Below are 16,673 nucleotides of genomic sequence, written 5' to 3'. Positions count from 1 at the left end.
GTTTTTACTTTAGTGTTTTGTTTTTTAAAATTTAAATTATGAAAATGAATCTGATTTCCATGGAGTGTACAATTTGGGATCCTGCTACTTCAAGATTATTATTAGAGCTACCGGAGTGCAAATTGCCTTGTATAAAGGCACATCTGCAGTGAGTTTACCTACCTGCATACATACATTTATCTCCCATCTTTTTCTGATTGCTATTTGGCAAAGATTTATTGTAATTATGATTTCTCAGAAATCATTAGTTTGGTGGCATAGGTTCAACAGTAGCACTGCTACAGGACAAGCGATTTCAATCTAAGAACTGTAAAAATAGACTGCGGGGTGACACAGCTCGGTGCTGCAAATCAAGAAATCTAATCTAAATACGGTGTTGCAAATGTCACGAGCAAAAGATTAATATTGACTGAGGGGAAATTAAGGCTCTTGGAGGGGAAAACTGCGGGTATCAGACAGCTGAGATGGAAAAGGCACTGAGAATTCATTCAATTTCCCATCTGCCTCTCTCAGTTCTTCATTTCAATAAAGTTCATTTGCAGTTGCAAAGTGTGTTTTATTAGCATGATGCTAGTGGACAAAACCAAACTCTAGTTGGAAAAAACATTTATAGCAGTAAGCGATTTTTTGTGTCACAATAAACAGTCTTTTCATGCTTGGTAAATTGTGAAAATATCTGAGGGACCCTGCTCTGTTTTTCTCTTGTTCTCTCTCACATACTTTCCTGCTTCACACATTAGCCAATTACAAACACGCTAATCAAGGTAATCAAATCTGCCTTTAGATCCACACCCTGGTCATCTGCTGGGATAGAGGGATAGCATTAGCAGTGATCTCTAGGCTTAAGTTTCTATTGCATTATGGGGCACAGCCAGTCAGGCAGGTCAATTAGATTTGTCTTTAACGCAGCTGCTCAGTCAGGGTTTCAAAGGGTTAGCGTGTTTGCCTATGAAAAGACTTCACAAACACATATGAGGTTTCTGTTCTTCTACGTCCACTTGTAGACTCTCAAAATTGTGATTGTGTGTATTCTGTTGTTTCCATACATGCTTCTCTGCATCTTCTTCTCCAGGTCACAGGTTGGTCAGTTAGATGGAGCCAACAGGAAGAGACATCTGTTGTCTGATTCTGACGAGGATGGATTGCATGACTGATGTGCACGGGGCACATCCGGGGCTCCCGGGTCACACCGCGCTTGCCCTGAGGTCGTCAGGAGTCAAAGCCCCTCCAGAACTTTCTACTCCAGGAAGCCAATCAACTTCAAACACCAGCTGATCATCTGGGGAATAATTGCAAATCAAATCGACCCCTCATTCTGGTTGAAGTGCACCCTCTCTCTTTTCATGCCAAACAAGAGGCCACTTCCCTTTCTGCTCCCCCCCCCCCCTTCGATCTGCAGTTTGTCTTTTGCTACCCCACACCCTCCCTTCTTTTTTTGGCTACATTCATCCCATAATCGTGATGGAGGACATTTCCTGTGGCGGGTGGAGAAACTGAGATTCAGCAGGAGCGGAGCAAACAGGACAACAATCTCCACAGATTCATGTGTGACAGTGAAATGCACAGTCCTCTGGAGTGCCAGCTGACAAACACACAAGCCTGCACCGAGCCAGCTGCCTCCAGAATACAGCGGCTGTCTTTAGCTGCGTTTATTCCACATCAGCACAGCAGCATTTTCCAAATAACTCCTTTTGCACATGGAGCACTGCTGCTCGCATGTAAGAGCACGACTCCCCTTCTGTAGTTGTTGCATTATGAATGGCATCTCGATGCCTATAGTTTCAGATTTAAGTGGGGCTCTGTATGTTTGTCAGTTGGTCCTCAGAGTGACATGCAGCCACTTTAAGCCAGCTGACTCCAGAGTGTTGGGCTATATGGCGAACTGGGTGAGCTTGTTAAAGGACAGCCTCAAGGCTGGCTTTCTCAAATTACTCCTGTGTGGCGATGGGAAAGGCGAGCCTGCCGCTCTCCTGTGTGGCTTTGCTTAATTGCAAAAGGCGATGACAGAAGCGGTGCTCCTAAATCTCTGCACTCATTGGGCACAATTTCATGGATGAAAAATACAAAAGAGCATTACTCCTACATTGTGTACGTAATGTTCTGCATGTCAGGGGAGGGCTGATGGAAAGGTCCAGAGCAGGGTTTTTTTCCCCCCTGCAGTGAGTAATGCACGGTGTCCTCACTTGCTTCTATTGCTGCATTTCTCAGGGGTATCAGTATAAAAAAATGAATATCCTATAATTTCTCTGCTCCGGGCACTCTTTCAATTACAACCTTTCAATTTAAAATACTAAAGATCTTCCTGTGCTGCATCCCTGGCTGGGGAAATGGGTGTGAATTTATGGAAAGGTCAAAATGAAATTAGAAAGGATGGGACCTGCAGAGAGCTGGTGTCCAAATGACCGTCACTTCATAAAAGTTATAGAGATATGTGGTCCACGCCGGGGTGGTTCTTGGATTTGTTTCCATTAACAATGGGGTTATAGAGAGCATTACATGCATTTTCACAGCGCCTGAGTAACCGATACGCTATTTCCCTTATCCCTTAAGCCCTCCAAGTGTCGGAGCATGTTGAAAAAAAATGCATGTAGATAATAAAAAAGCAATAGATAGGGCTGCAGTCCTTTTGGAACAGCTGTCAAATAAAAAGGCTCGACGACAGACTGCTTTTCAGCACAAGTGCAGCTGTGAATGTGAATAGTGTTGGAGTGCAATGTGACACGCTGTCATTTCACACAGCTGATCATGCTTGTGTGTGTGTTTTGTGTGAATGAGCGAGTATGATTTAATACACGTACAGCATGTCAGTAAAGTTAAATTTATGCATGACTCTTATAGTATATTCGTTCATTTCTGCACTGAGCTAATTAGCAATTGCATGTTATCCGTTGCTGCCACTGTCCTCATTCAGGCTTCATCCATTTATTCATGAGCATTTCTTTACCTCATTGACAGAGCCGACATTCGTTTGCATCAGATTTCTTACATCATCTGATGTCTAGTCACCAATATTTCTGTATTTTGTCCTTGTAATTCAAAGCAACAACATTGTGCTTTAATGAAGACAACCCAAAACTTAAGAAACAGCAACCAACTTTGGAGCATGAAATGTGGCCCACTCAACCCCCTGAATTACGCCACTAATCAACCATTTAAAGCTGAATGTAGTCACCATAACATTCATCAGTTTTGGGGTTGGACTTCTAAAGGCTTTTGATCCCCACCATCTTAGTGCTAGTGCTGGCTAACTTGGATAGCAAGCATCATACATGCTAATTAGCAAAATTGGAATAAAATCCCAGAATTTCACTCAATAAAGTAGCCCACAGACTGGTTGTACCACATACTTTGTATGTTGGAGAGTGTCTATTGCCAGATTAAGGTAGTGTCCAAAGTTTTCTGAGTGAGTCTATTGTTAATTGTCCCTAAATCTGGCAAGGTCTCCACCTTTTTACTGCTGCTTTTTGTGGACGATGTGCTCCCATACTCTTCGTTGATTAATGATCTCCAGACTATACTTGCTTAAATTGCAGTGACTCTCTGAGTCTGAGGCCATGGTTCTCCAACAGAAATGAATGGAATATTCACTCCAAGTTAGCTACTGCTTCAAAAAGAAAAATTCATATAACTGGTGGGTCACCACTTACCAAAAATGGCACAACACTGGAAACACCTCGGGCACTGCTGGAAGATGTGGCTTGGAATAAGGAAGTGAGCTTCTTCTTGTGGATTGGACCTGGATAAGTGTTAGAAAATTAGCGGCTGTTTATTCTGGTATTTGGATCTCTTTGTGGCATTTCTACAGTCTGTACAACATACTACATAAAGTGTTGTTAAAGTTAGATGGAGATTGCATGAATGACGTCTATAATAAGTATTATTTGTTCTTCTCTTTTCCTTGCCTTTCCAGCCAGTCGAGGCAGATGGCTGCCTTTTCCTCAGCCTGGTTCTGTTGGAAGTGAATGTATCCAAATATATTTATCGAATGAAGGTAAAAACTAAAGTTATACAAACAGCCCCCTGCGACTGATTTGAGGGGGGTAGGTGGGAGGGAGTCACTGATTTTTCCATGGAATGACTCATATATTGCAAACACACCACCGTACCACATCATTCTGAGCAGGCTTTGGATACTTAAGTTCCCACAGATGTAAGCAAGGTGAAGGGAAAGAAAAAAGATGCTGCTCATGATTCCCATAGAGCAGAAAGCTTTGACTCTTTGCATTGCCCTCTGTGACACAGTGATATATGGTACTATCTGAGCCGAACATAAATCAGCCCTCAAATTAGCTTTGGCTGAACTTCTGAAAGCGTTTTTGCACAGAACAAGTACAAAGGTTTCATCCTCTATTTTCTATAGAATAGCCACTTTTGCAAAGGTATTGCTTCATAGACAAAAGGAATGATTACAGGCAGCCTCTCCTCTGCTCCTCCATCTCTGGCTCTCAGCGGTGGAAACAACACTAGGGAGCACACTTACTCCAGAAATGAGAGGACGACTGAGAAGGAGAGAGAGAGTAAAGAAGGAGGGGGTCAGGGAGAAGGAGGTGGCTTATGAGCTGCAGGGTGAGAGATTGAAAGAAAAGAGGGAGAGAGAAAGGCTGTGTGTGCAGCTCGCTATCAGGCTTTATAGGCTCGATGGAGAGCAGTGCAACATCAGAGGCAGAGGGAACTGAGTGTGTGCGTGTTTGTGTGTAAAAGGGGAACCATGGTGTCAGGCTTGATTTCATTACCGGGGCTAATCAGGTCCATATACTTTAAGTGCTGCTTTAATTTGTCTAATCTCTGCAGGATATGGCCGCTGCCCTCCAGGCTACATGGCTGCTTTGCCTTTAAAAGCTGTTAAAGAGCACACGGACGAGCACGGACTGACCTGGGGACAGGAGATGGTGTCCCTGTCACATTAGCGCATACATATTTTCATTAGCATAGGGCCTCACCTTCACACATGAGGACGTCATGCCACCTGCTCAAAGCCATACCAACACTTCAACTCTGATCCAAATACGAATAAAAAGCAATGTAGAAAAGATGGTACTCTAATTTTAGTAGCCACACCTTTTCATTGCATATATTTTTGAGCCTTTGTTTGCTAAGGAAAATGTCCGATCACCTGCTTTAAGCATCATGGACACGTGGCAACCGTACGAGGCTCCACGTTTGTTTAGAGTCTCATATGTGAGGGGAAAACCTAAACTGGGATACTGACAAATTACTGGCACTTAAATGACAGGTTTGCCTTTAATACGGAGCCACATTGTCAGAGTGCCAGATGGCTTTTCAAACTCAAGGCACATCACAGACGTAGAAATTTAAATGTGTTTGACAAGTTCAGCAAAGCAGCTCTGAAACTGAGTTTGGGTGTATTTACTGTGGAAACAATTAGTCAATAAATGCCAGAGGTCCGAGGAGCCGCGCACATCAGTGTCATTCTCTTCTGACAATGACTGGCATGTTGCAGTTTAGTTAATTTGACACAGTTTGTTAGTTAGTGGATTTTCAAAGGGAGCAGAGTTTTCAGACCGATCAGGTAAGTTTCCTTGTTAATTGCTGACTGATTTAAACGGCAGTCAGTCTGTCAAACACTTTCTAACACATCACATATGGACATTTGGTCCTCTGGCATCACAATTTTACATACTTGGTACCCCAGCAGCATGAGTTTCAATGCTCTCAAGATGTAAAACAATGGAGCATGACAAGCCAGGTTTTGGCATCAGTGAGACACGTCTGTTACTCTCAACTTGTCATATTTCAGTGTGTAGGGTTACTGTTGTGAATGCGTGTCTTTTAGCTAAGGATGCGCGACCCTACGTTTAAAATAGCGGCCCTTGCTGGTCAATGCCAGAAATACCAGTAAATGAAATGTTTACTGTAAAATAGTAGTTACATATCTATTCAAATATTATGAAGCAACTGACTACCTGCCACTGCTCAGAGCTGAAGCCCTCTTGCGCTCTGCCCCAACCAGGTGTGTTTTCCAGCTATGTTTTGACTGTCATTGGTTTTCCCCCGCTCATCCCACTGTATTGTCTTGCAGGTTCCTGGTGGGCGGGGTTATTAGTACAACTGCGAATCTCCCTGGAGCATTTAAGAGTCCCTCTCTCTGAATGGAAGTTTTAAATGAGCAGACCGCTTGCTAACCAGTGTTATTCTGCAGTACTTTGATGTATTAAACAAAAAGAGAAGCTGTAAATCGGCTTTCTACAGAATTAACTGGAATGTAACCGGAGAGCCGAAGCCAGGTGTGACCAGATTCTGCACCAGGATGTGGATGCTAGCTGCTGTTAGGCTAGGCTAGGCTACTGCTGCTAGCAATACTAAGGTTAGCCAAACTCTAAAATCTGATACTGCCTGTGTTTGCAACATTACTCACATTGCAAAGTGCTGCACATGTCAGCCACACCTGATTTGATTAACCTCCTAGGACCTGGCATCCACATATGTGGACATTATATTTTGGGTTGTCTAGACCAAAATACAAAATTTTGCTCTACAAGGGCCTGATGTCCACTTACGAGGACATTATACTGGCAGTGATCTATCAAAATTTAAAACGAATGTCCTCATATGTGGATCTCATTTTTCTCAGAAACAAAAATCAGGTAAAAAAAAAAAAAAAAATCTGGTAATTCTTTGTTTTTAAATTCATCAGGTCCCAATCAGCCCAAATATCAAAGAGAAATTAAAAATGCATGCCATGAAGGAGTTCGGATCTTAGGAGGTTAATGAAGAATGTGATTAACGGTTTCATATAGCACCTAAAGTACGCATTAAATATTTGCCTTGTCAATGTTTGTACATTTCATGTGTACTCTGTTTTAAATAGTTTCTGAGGGTTTTCTGTCTTTGTGACCAGCTGACTAGCCTAATATAGTTTTTTAAGCCATTTGCAAATTTATTAGAAACATCCCTATTCTTAACCCAAAGCTCCATCTTTTCATAAGGTTATGCTAAAGAAAGACAAAGCAATGGTGCTGTGTTAGCACCAATCAGTAAAGGTGGCTATGTTCAATTTATCATGGTATACAGGTCGTACTGGATACCCGTCTTCCACAGTGGAGTAGAGACAGTAGGCCTAACTTGCAGCGAAGAGCAAGAGACAGAGAAGAAGAGATGAAGTTAAAATAGTCTATATTTAGAAACAGCACAACAGCAGTGCAGACTCAGGACAAAGCTTTACACAAGAACATAATTAATGTAACTCGACACACAACATGCTGTGAAGGCCCATGGAGTTAAGGTGAGCCAACTCTGTACTAAACTGGAAATTTTGGAAGTTGGTAGTTTTTAAATCACCAAGAGTGAGAACTTTGTCATTTTACCCTTTATTGCCGAAACCTTATTGAGGGTTACTTGTTTTTGTTTGTTTGTTAACCACATCTGAAGAGCCCCCAAGTCTAAAAAAAACACTGTGCTGAGGGGAGAAATTTTTGACCAGGAACACGAAAAAACTGTGAAACATTGTTCCCAGAAACACAAATTAATTGACTGAATGTTGTGACTGTTTCACAAACTGCCATGAGACTGTGTTGAGCAGTCCCTGCGGGGGCTGATCGAATACTCACTGGGCCTACATGTGAAGCCTTGATTGCTGTGGGCTGTCGATCAGCTGATAAAACTCACTGGTGGTTTGATTGCTGGCCAGGTTGCACAGCTTATTTCTAGGTTTGAGATTTCATAAATTAGGCTGCTGTGAAGTTAGGAAATTCATCAGCCATTAAAACTGTGGTCCTGGTGCATGCGCTCATGCTTGCTGGCGTGTGCTCGTGTCTTTGAATATCTCTGCCATTGTGCTCCTGGACCTGACCACTCCCGTGCTACACTCACCAGCCAGTGTTCATGCTGTTAGCTTCTCCCTGCCTCCTCCTGTCTTGTCAGATTTGGCAGCACCTCTGGTAAAAGCTAATCCTCATGTTCTCACTTGCACATAACATCAAGCATTTATGGCTGCTACTGTCAGAGGATGTGACAGCAGATATTGTGCACCACACATTTCAAGCATCTCTTCTCTTCTCAACCACATTTTTTTGTTTTCCAATTTACATTCTTGGTACTTTGAAGACCTTACCTTTGTTAGATAGAAAATCTGCATCCTATTATCAAGGAACAACACATGCCATGACATACAGTGTAGGACAAACAAATCTCTTCATCTTTAAGTCAAAGATTTGAAGCACAGTGAGTTCACTCATTCAGCCACAGAGGCTTTTTTAACCTCACTTTGGACTATAATGGATTTCCACTGTGGGGAGTAAACACAAAATAGAGACTTGCATCGCAAATCTCCTAGCAACCACATCTGACACCATCATCATCAGTATCATGTAAACCCAGCAGACAATTGGCTGTGCACAAAATACTCACTCAATATAACAACCATGCTTCAGTTCAGCCCATTTTGTACACTATATACACTAATAGCACCCAAAACTCCATTAACAGGATGTCAGGGTAACGGTTAGAGGATTATTACGTATGGTAAAGTGCCAGGGTGATGATTTTCTGATGAAAACATTATACAGTTATTATAGTTATGATTCCTGAGTGGGATGCCGCTGGGAGAACTGTGAGAAAAAGACTATCGGGGGTAGAGTAAGCCATCTACTAATCAGAAGGCTGGTGGTTGAATACCTGGGTTTTCCAATCTCCAGTCTGTATGCCTAAATATCCTTGAGCAAAACAATAAACCCAAGTTCCTCTGTCATACGTTGATTGGAGTTTCAATGTTAGATAGAAACGACTGAGGTGTAAAAATGTTCTGTAAAGTATTGAGTGCAAAGGAGAACAGAAACGTGCTATATAAGAATCTGTCTATTTACGGAATTAATGACTCAAGGCCCACTCACCTGCCATTCAAATCTTCTGCTTGTCAGGGACAACCAATCAAAATAAAGATGGGAGGAGCTAAAACAGCTGAATAGTCCCACATTAAGATCACTTCAGGTTTTCTGATGCTACCAGAGATATCTTGTATCTTTTCAATCAAAACTGAATAAATAACACATTATTTTCCCATTATGCTGTTAATGACTAAAAATATATCAGGTAGTCTTCAGGTTGTTCCAGCCTTTATAATTCACTCTGACTGTACAGCATCAAACTGTAGTCACTGTTAAACCAATCAGAAACTAAAATACACAGTACAGTGTGATGGTCAGCACTCAGTGAATGATTTAAATATATCACAAAAAACATTAGCTAAAGCATAAAGTTCATACACATAAAGGCAGTCAAAAGAGCAAACATTACAAACAGAAACCAAGAGAAAAGGCAGAAATCCATATCTACACATTAACAAAAGAAAGACCCTGTCTTCGACCTGTGTCTCAGCTATGGCAAAGGTCAAACACAAAATGAGCAGACAGCTCAACTATTACGAGTACAAATACATTCTTGCAAACACAGGAAGTACACAAAAACTGGGATCATGGAGATGAGTGATTTCAAAATAAAGCAGGAAATAACAAAGTCTGATCACATAGTCATACAAGTTAAACACTGTATGCAAACTGTAGCCATGATGTAGTACAGTTACAGTCAAAGGTGTAGAAAAAGTATAGGAAGCTAACTGGCCAGTTATAGCTAATTAGCTAACATTTGCTCACATTGGCTGAAACAAAAAAAATTGTTTCATATTAAAAAAACTAAACTACTGGGAGACACTTAATAAAAGATAACACAAAAGCAGCATGATGGAAATGCTTTTTCACTTACAACGAACAGCATAAATGAGGTGTTAACAGGTAGTTTGTGTTTTGTGCCATGGTGTCAATTCTCAAGAAAGAGTAGTTCCTGCCCTGCTGGATTTACTGTACAACCAGGATAACCAGTAATTACAAGATCTTTTCTAGTCATTACGAGATAGCAAATTGTAATTAAAATGATAAGCAGTCCTTTGTGGATGAAGTGTGAGTCAACTAATGTTTCACCTTTTCCAGTAATTTAAATATATATATATATATATATATATATATATATATATATATATTTTTTTTTTTTTTTTTTTTTTTTTTTTTTTTAACAAGTGAAAAATGAATGCAGTCACTCTAACGTCTTTGAGCTGAGTGTGAAGCTGAGGTTTAATTGGTTGGTCATGATGATGCATCGATAAAATGTATATATGTATGACAACAGATACCTGTTAATTAACATCCAAGTAACATTCAAATTAAATCAGAAAATTCATTTTGAGAATAATTCTGAGAATCATGAAAATCACAAAGTAACAGATTTGAAGATTTTGGTGCCTTACTAAGTTTTCCCTCGACTTGTGTTTAGACAATTGAATAGAACAATTTGTAAGATAAGATAAGATAACCTTTATTAGTCCCACGCGTGGGAAAATTGTTGGGTTAAGGCTGCCGACCTTTGCCAGCGCCATCTTACCCTTCCGACCATACATACATTACACAAACATCACGTGGGGAAGACAGGTCAGAGAGGTATAACAATGGAGAATATACAACATGAGGAAAGACGAGGAGAAAAAATAACTCCCCCCAGACTGACCTCCAACAGGGAGATCAGTTTGAGAACAGAAAAAAAACACCTCAGCACATAGCACATGAATCAGCACATCTCCTCACTACATAAAAGACATAAGCTTCGAAGGCGTTTGGAGGGGGTGGGGGGTTGAGTGTAGGTCTGTGTCAGTGTACATGCATATGTGTGCGTGTGAGTGTGTTCCGTGTTCAGCTGAGAGAAAGTGTCACTTCGCCCGGTTAGGCAAAAGTCAACTATCTTAGGTCAACGCTGTTGGCCTTGAATGAGGAGGGAGAAAGTCACAACACAGTCTTATTATCTAAAGGAGAATTGTTATTCCCGTCAGCTTTTGCCTTGAGCATCCAGCTGGCGCCAGGGGGGCCGCATGAGATGAAGATGATAGTTGTTTTGGTTAGTGCGGATGTAACCCACATAAAAAAAGAACTGCATCTATAACTAAATCGGAATCTTAAATTCCAACCGGAGCGTGTCCGTGAAGGCATCGCAACGCGTCATGACGCATGCCACGCCGCGAGTCTGCACGTGCCTGTTGTGACCAATCACATTCGCGAGGTACTAATATATGCCTTCCGGGTTGTCGCCTCGAAAAGATGCGGGGGAGAGGCGTTAGCGGATGGAAGCAACAGGTACGTGGGGCGAGCGCTTTTCGCTGTTTACTATCTTGGCTTGTCTTTGAATTAATTGTGGATTGCGTTTAACAGTACTTTGATACCGCCGCGGGTAGATGCGTGGGGCCTCGTATGTGACATCGCACGTAGTGAATGGTGAGTTGAGTCTGAATGTCTGTTTGTATTTGTAACCCGTATCAGTATGCCAGTGCTATTAGCTGATGGGATAGCTAAGGCTGAGGCCTACTACATTACTACTACTCTCACTTTACGTGGCTGTAGTCTTGTTATTAGAGATTGTCATTTATTTTAATTTATTACAATGGTTGGATATGTATTTGTTGTATATTGGTATTTTCTCATGAACCTTATTGTGTACACTGGAACTAAAGCTAGCTTGGGAAATTTAGATGAATTTTGTTAATCGTGGTCCTGTGATTATAGTGCAGGCTAGTGGTGCCCTGGAGAGACCACAGCGACACCACTACTTTGGATGGCGAGCTAGGCCCAACGAGCCGGAACCCCAGCTACAACTTCCTGCGGTCTGGTAGGAGGCTGCTGCGGCCTACACTCTCCCCCTTGGTTTTCAGTCCCCCAAATCTCACTTCTGAGATCTCAGTCTTGGAATCTCAGTTTTGATCATCACACTTCCAATTTCAACCTGTTACAGACTGTCATACGCGTTGGACTTATATCAATCATGAAAACATGAACTTTATGGACATTGTCTGCCGGGGGTTGGAGGAGGGTGCTGCACTACTGTGCTGCTGATATTTTACAAGCTTGAATCATGTTTTATCTTTTTCCTGTCTGCAGATTGTTGTAAATATTGGTATTTGGTAATTGCACTTTATTTTCTCTGTAAATAACAACCGTAATCACAATACCTGTGGTTGTACGTTTATTATACTTCACTCACCTCCCAGAGCCGAATCTGACATCTTCTGAATTAGCTCAACCAATTATAATCAACTTAATTTATCTTAGCTTATGTACTTGCTACATAAGACAAATTAGTGGCGAGCCAGCCAGGAGGTTGTGTCAAGTATAATATTGTTGTGTACATTCAGTCTCACCATCTCATCATATTACTATGAACATGGACTTGTTGGAGTCATTAGGTGTTAAAATACCAAACGCGGTGTTGGTCAGTGGCGTCCCCGCATATGAGGTTGAGGAGGTTGAAGATTTTCTTCTCCAGTATGGTGCTATTGAACGCTCCGTGCCAATAAACTCACCCGGTTCTGAGTTTAATAATATGCTCGTCGTTGAGTTTAAAACGGGGTCTGCTTTTGATTTATTGGGTCCGATTCTGCCGTATATGTTTAAGCCCTTAGATAATGAATATCATATAAAAAGCTTGTCTAAAATCTATGCGGCTACTGTCGGGTGCACAAAGACTAAGACTTATTTAGCTGACTTAAAACAAGTAGCAAAATTGTCTGGTCGGGATTTTGCTGAGGTTCTCCAAGAACTAATGACCCAAATAAATGGAGCTGTTTCAGAACTGCGCTCAGGAAAACCAGAAGGGCTCAAGCAGGAATGCGCTGCCACCTCTGAGCACAAACCGGCTGCCACTCCGGACCAACAAACCCACAACATGGCTATGCCTGTCACTGCTTCAGCTGCCCTACATTCTACAGCAACAGAAGGACATTCTATCAGTATGTCTGCAGCTGAGTTGAATCCACCTGAAGTACAGAGGTATGTTGTGGAGCATATAGTAAAGAGCGAAGATGTAAACATACGTTCATCCCATAGGCTGCGCATGTTTTCTGGGAGACTGCCACACCCACAGCATGAGGTGGACTATGATACATGGCGCTCTGGAGTGGATCTCATCTTAAAGGACCCAGCCATTTCAGAACTACGAAGATCCAGATACATTCTCGATAGTCTTTTACCACCTGCAGCGGACATAATTAAGCACCTTAACCCCGACCTACCAGCAGAGACTTACATTCAACATCTTGATTCTGCTTATGGAATTGTACAGGACGGGGAAGAACTTTATGTGAAGTTCATGGACACACTGCAAGACTCGGGTGAGAAACCATCCGGCTACTTACAGCGACTTCAGGTGGCCCTGAGTTTAGCTGTCAAGCGGGGAGGAGTCAAGCAGGGTGAAGTGAACAGGCACCTGCTCAGCCAATTCTGTAGGGGATGTTGGGATAGCAACCTTATCTCTGAGCTTCAGCTGAAGCAGAGAAAATCCAACCCACCTTCTTTTGCAGAACTGTTGCTCCTATTAAGAACTGAAGAAGACAGAAAAGCTAGCAAAACCCTGAGGATGAAGCAACATCTGGGAACACCAAGACACAGAGTTGCAGCTCAAGCTCAGTTCGCAGTAGAAGAAGAAAAAGGGGTCTGTGCTGCGTTGTCCACTCTCACCCAGCAGATGGCGGAGATACAAAAGAAACTTGCCGCCTTAACTGCCTCCCAGTCTCACCAGTCCTGTACTCCTGTTCTAAAGCAGCATCAGAAGCAAAGAACGGATACACAGGGGAATATATCCCCTAACCCCAAGCCTGGTTTCTGTTTCAGGTGTGGGGAAGATGGACACATTAGACCACAGTGTGAGAACAGACCCAATCCTGCATTGGTCAATGCAAAACGCAAACAGTTCAGTGAAAGGAAACCAAAATGGCAGAAGCGGAATTCATCAACTGGACATTTAAACTAGATGCAGTTTCTGTAATGGGACGTACAGGAACTGTGCAGGACCCACATTGTCCCGCAAAGAAGGAAAGGAACAAGGAGGAAATTGTTCACTGTGTAGACCTACACACTCGTCCGAAGGCAACCACAATGTTACCTCATGGGTTAGTTGGGTCAAGGTGCACAATAGAGGTGAACCTAGCAGGCCATCCACAGCAATGCCTGCTTGATACAGGATCACAGGTAACTACAATACCTGTATCCTTCTACAACAAGCATCTTCATGAACAACAAATTCAACCACTCCATGACCTCCTCCAAGTCGAAGGTGCTGCGGGTCAAACCATTCCATATCTTGGATACATTGAGATTTCCATCAAGTTCCCCAGAGATTTTGTGGGTAAAGAATATGAAGTGACAACATTGGCTCTAGTTGTTCCAGATGCACATCCTGACGTCCCCGCTATTGTGCTAATTGGGATGAATACTCTGGAACCACTGTATGAACAGTATCTTAACCAGCATCCGAGCTATCAGCCTGGCACTCACGGGTACAGAGCGGTGTTGAAAACATTACAGCTGTCACACAAGCAGAAGGAGAATGGCAGCATTGGAAATGTGAGGCTATTAAGCAAGGCTCCAGTGCGTGTTCCGGCCGGCCGCACTATTGTCATCCAGGGCTCTGCCAAAGTTTCCACTCCATTGTTTAGCCAGAGTGTTCTCCTACAGCATCCTGCTTCCACCTTACCCGGTGGTTTGTGTGTCAGCAGTTGTCTCATCAACTTCCCAGCGCTTTCCCCATATAAGGTTCCCGTAGTTATTACAAATGAGTCGGAGCAAGATACCTTCATTCCACCTCACAGTGTCATTGCGGATTTGGAAACCTACCACTGTATCTTGTCTGAACACCGCGTGACCTGTCTTCCAGGCAGGAACACTATCACCAGCCTGAATTTTGATTTTGGTGATTCTCCACTGTCACCTGAATGGAAGACACGAGTCATAGGAAAGCTGAACACCATCTCGGATGTCTTTTCATATCATGACTTGGATTTCGGATGTACATCAGCTGTCACCCATCACATCCCACTCCATGACAATACACCGTTCAAGCAACGTGCCCGGCCAATCCATCCACAAGATTTCGAAGCTGTCCGCCGGCACCTGCATGAGCTTCTGGAGGCCGGCATTATAAGGGAATCATCGTCTCCCTTTGCTTCGCCTATCGTGGTGGTCAGGAAGAAGAACGGTGAGGTCCGACTGTGCATAGACTACCGGAAACTAAACCTCCAAACCATCAAGGATGCATACCCCTTACCTAATTTGGAAGAATCATTTTCAGCACTCACTGGTTCTAAGTGGTTTTCAGTACTCGACCTGAAGTCTGGTTACTACCAGATCCAGATGGAGGAGGAAGACAAGGCAAAGACTGCTTTTGTGACTCCTCTTGGGTTCTGGGAGTTTAACCGAATGCCTCAAGGTGTCACCAACGCCCCAAGCACATTTCAGCGCTTGATGGAGCGATGCATGGGGGACCTCCACCTAAAGGAAGTGCTCGTTTTCCTCGATGACTTAATCATCTATTCAGACACTCTTGAGGAACACGAACGAAGGCTGCTGAGAGTCCTGAACCGGTTGAAGGAATATGGGCTGAAACTGGCACCGGAGAAATGTCGATTCTTCCAAAAATCTGTTAAATATTTGGGTCATATTGTCTCTGAAGAAGGAGTTCAAACAGATCCAGAGAAGATAGAGACCATCAAGACATGGCCGATTCCACAAACTCTGAAACAATTGAGATCTTTTCTGGGCTTCGCTGGCTATTATCGCCGGTTTATAAAAGACTATTCTGTCATTGCCAAACCACTCAATGACCTGACTCGTGGATATTCTCCGGTTCAAAGATCAAAGACCCTGGAAGCCCACAAGACATCCACCTACAGGCCAAATCAACTCTTCGGTGAGAGGTGGAATACCAGCTGTCAAGTTGCATTTGAAACCTTGATTGAGAAGCTTACAACTGCCCCAGTCCTTGGGTTTGCGGACCCGTCTCGCTCATACATCCTGCATACCGATGCGAGTGTGACCGGACTGGGAGCTGTGTTGTATCAGGAGCAAGAGGGGAAACTCCGGGTCATTGCTTATGCTAGCCGCGGATTGTCGCAGAGTGAGAGCCGTTATGCAGCCCACAAGTTGGAATTCCTCGCCCTTAAATGGAGTGTGACCGAGAAATTCCAAGATTACCTATACGGAGCAGATTTTACAGTGGTTACGGACAGTAATCCACTGACCTACGTTTTGACAACAGCTAAACTGGACGCTGCTGGACACCGTTGGTTGGCTGCATTGTCAACGTACTCCTTTAAACTCCTGTACAGGGCTGGCAAACAAAATTGTGACGCTGATGCGCTCTCGCGACGACCCTACCCCTGCTTCAATGATGAAGGGTCCAAAGACCATGAACTCATTCGTCAGTTCATTTCTCAACACACAGCTGATTCTGATGTCCTTCCAGAAGAGATTGTGGAGGCGATCTGCCAAAGTCATCTGGTCAGAACCACACGGCCGGGCGACTGCGGTGAGGTTGGCCTCACACTTGTCGAGTCTTTGTCAGTTAAAGTGGATACCATCCCTGACAGTTACTGTTCCGAAGGCCTTCACCAGCTGCCTGTCGTTTCTACTCTTAACATCAAAGAGAAACAACACGCGGATCCCTGTATTCGAGAGCTTATTCACCAGCTTGAGACGGGAGAGAGGATTCCACCAACAGCCAGAGCTGAGCTCCCTGAACTTCCGTTCCTGCTCAGAGAATGGTCCAGGTTGGAGCTGGTGGATGGGGTTCTCTACAGGAGGAGGCGGGACAATGAAGATCTTTTATACCAGCTTGTCCTTCCAGAGGGG

This window comes from Pelmatolapia mariae, linkage group LG16_19 (assembly GCF_036321145.2).
Source record: "Pelmatolapia mariae isolate MD_Pm_ZW linkage group LG16_19, Pm_UMD_F_2, whole genome shotgun sequence".
Lineage (NCBI taxonomy): Eukaryota > Metazoa > Chordata > Actinopteri > Cichliformes > Cichlidae > Pelmatolapia > Pelmatolapia mariae.
Note: the sequence above shows the minus strand (reverse complement) of the source record.